Source organism: Echinops telfairi, unplaced genomic scaffold, assembly GCF_000313985.2.
Source record: "Echinops telfairi isolate 266 unplaced genomic scaffold, ASM31398v2 ScPeMD7_7473;HRSCAF=8511, whole genome shotgun sequence".
Taxonomy (NCBI): domain Eukaryota; kingdom Metazoa; phylum Chordata; class Mammalia; order Afrosoricida; family Tenrecidae; genus Echinops; species Echinops telfairi.
The window spans coordinates 1,624,386-1,627,654 of NW_022111377.1; the positions used below are offsets into that span (position 1 = coordinate 1,624,386).

Here is a 3,269-nt window from a genome sequence, read left to right on the forward strand (position 1 = left end):
GATGAGGATTTCTACTCCTCTAAACATTTACAGTCTCAGCAATCCACAGGGGCAGTTCTACCCTGTCACATAGGTTTGCTCTGAGTTGGAATCAACTCAATAGCCATGAGTTTCATTTTCACTGTATTTACATAGAAAAATGTACTTTTGCCAGCTCATTTAGACTCATAGCATTATGCTTTTTGTATTATTTCAAAACTTCCAGCTTTCAAGGAACAATATGTCTTTGAGGACTGACCGAGATCATTTATAATGTCTTTTGCATTTGAATTTACTTCATTCTTTTTTTTATTCCCCCACTGCTATATTGTATGGTGTGGATGGGTCGTTATTCAACTATCCTTCCTATGGATGACTATGCAAGTTTCCATTTTTTCCCGTATTAACCTTTGCCCAAGTTCCTCGTTCCTATGTGCACATACTTAAGCAATATGCTAGACAGATAAAAAGAAATAGGCACGCAGAAGTAGAGTGCTGGTTGAAAACTCTGGACATTTAAATAAAGAATTAAATAAATAAACAAATAGGGCCAAATTGCTATTTAAAATGTGGCATCTATGTACCGACAATGTCCTAGACAGAGCTTGTTTCTCCATCCTGGGATATGGACCATGCTGAATTTAACCACTCTGATTTGCTAACACTTAGCCTGTCACCATCTATTATAATTTCTGTGTCCCTGGGAATTAGTAGGGTTGAGCAATTTTATTAGCCTCAAATTTATTAGCAATTTGTATTTCCTCTTCTGTGAATTGCCCAGTGATATTTTTAGCTATGCTGACTTTCAAAGATCCTCTATCTTCCCTGAGCTCCACTCCCACCCCAAGGTTCGAATGTTTATTTTAACAAAAATGTGCATGAATAGCTACAGAAATATGTGTGTTAAGGGGAGTTGAACAGAAATTCTTTGCTCTAGGACCTGGCCCCATCTCATTAGGTGTGGTCCTTGTGCTAAAGGGAGAAACTTCCTTGACATCTTCCCAAGAGTAAGATTTTGTGAGGCCAAAGATCTCTCATTCCATCTTCTCCTACATGCTGACAGCACGTTTGAATTAGATGTGATGCCAGTGTTTGGGTCTCACTGCAGTGAGACCACCAGTCATGCCATCAATCTAAAATAGTTCAGAAAGCTTAGGTCTCAATGCTGAAAGCCTCCACTTTCTTCCATGGAGCGGCTGGGGGGTTCAAACCACTGACCTTACATTTAGGAGCCCAATGCAAATCTACCCACTCTGCCACCAAGGCTCTTTGAAAGCTTGGTGATCAGTAAACGTGATGGTTAATAACAGAATTCTGTTTTATCTTTGAGGCTTTATGATGCTGAATCCAGTTTTACTACTTCCCCAAATCCCTTTAACAAGGTCTGTTTCTAAAGTAAAGAATCAGTCAACAGAGAACATGACACCTCCCGTGTATCCCCTTCTGGAGAATACACCAAAAATGCTATAGAGATCCCTGCATGGGATCATTGGGTAAGATACTATAGAGATCCCTACAAGGGATCATCGGGTAAGATGCTATAGAGATCCCTGCATGGGATCATTGGCTACTCATTGAAAGATTCAAACTTACCCAGAAGCACCTTAGATAAAAGGCCAGGTGATCTGTTTCCCAAAAGTCCCAGGCTGGGAAAGCCCTCTGGAGTTCAGTTCTACTCTACACACTTGGCGTGGATGTGCCTTGGAATCAATCCATGGGTTTTCTTGCTGTGTTTTTCATTAGGAGATCTTAGGATAACATTCTCCTATGTCCCTTTGATCCTGTAACGTATCAACACTTCCTCTGATAGCAAGACGTAGGTTTCTCTACCCTACACTCTTTTCTTCCAATCTGGATGGTCGGACTCTTCCCTAGACCCACGGCTACTTCTCTCCCACCAAGCACAAACAAATCCCTCTTTTGTCTTGGAACGCAGCAGAATGCTGAAGAAACCTCTTGCGCTTGAAAGTGTGTGGCTAGATCTGCAGCAACAACTGGACTCTGGTTTGTTTTTGTTTTTTTAATGTTATTTAATCCTTACAATGACCCTATGAGATGGGGGAGTGTCTATTGTGACATCCTTTGTATATTTAGGAGTACTGGTGGTGCTGTTGGGTCATTATATGGGTGCTAAATGCTAGGTTGGCAGGTCAAACCCACCAGCTGCTTCAAGGGAGAATGATAAGATTGTTTAATCTCATAGAGATAGGGTTGGTATGAGGTAGAATCAAGTTGATGGCAGGGAGTTTGGTTGGATTTTGATTGGTTTGTATATTTAAATAATGTAAATTTGGACATGGGGTAGATAATGTTACAATTACTGAACACACAAATGGTATAGGCCAGGTGTGACAACAGATAACAGGAGTTGGAATAGGATGTTCTTTACTATTATTTTCTTCTTCCTCCTCTTCCTCTCCTCCATCTTTGTCATCTTCTTTGTATTATTACTGTTTTTATTTTAGTAGCATTCACTTGTTATTACAGACCATTTGTGTGTAACCTGAAGTTTTTTGTTTTGTTTTATAAGCCAAGATCTTTGTGCTAGTATAGCATGAATGAGACTTTGAGTCTATCCCAGCTAAATTTCAAGAACATCCCAGGAAGAGATTTGCTGCATTGATCACTAACGACAGAAAACCTTGTGAGCTCTGGGAGCACATAAAGACCATCATTCATGAAGAAAGGAAAAGGTCATCAAAAATACAGGAAAGGTTCTTGCTTTGGCAGGACATGTTTTGAAATTGGAATGATACAGAGAAGATTAGGTTAGCCTCTGTGTCAAAATGGCATGCAAATTTGTGAAGTGTTCCATATCTTTTAAAAATTCTAGGAGCAGCCAGAGAAAAAAGAGCAATTACATAAAAAGGGTCAGCAATTAGAATACCAGTAGCCTCAATTTGTCAGCAGAAATCATGTAGGCAGGAAGACTATAGAAGGACATATCCAGAGTACTAGAAGAAAAAAAGATCAACCTAGAATCCTGTATCCAGCAATATTATCAATCAACTATGGGGAAGAAAAGGAAGTATTCCAAGACAAGGAGAAACTAAAAGAATTCACAAAAACAAGACCACCATTACATAAAATACTCACTGAAGTACTGTGGCCAAAAAAACAATAGCAACAACACAAAAATCTGAAACCAACATATAAGACAATTCCTCACAAAAACTAGCACACACAGAACAATACCCAAGACAAACAAAAAGCACAAAGAAACTTAATACACATACAAACACACAACACACATATAAACCAAAATGACAGAAACAAATAGTAGATACATA

The 3,269-nt window shown here is 39.1% G+C and overlaps 1 non-coding gene across 1 annotated transcript; it reads left to right on the forward strand.

Moving 5' to 3' along the window:
- Positions 1-2,693: 2,693 nt before the first annotated feature.
- On the forward strand, positions 2,694-2,800 carry LOC115874001. Its single transcript, XR_004048745.1, has one exon. It is a non-coding gene; the product is annotated as a U6 spliceosomal RNA (small nuclear RNA).
- Positions 2,801-3,269: the final 469 nt, after the last annotated feature.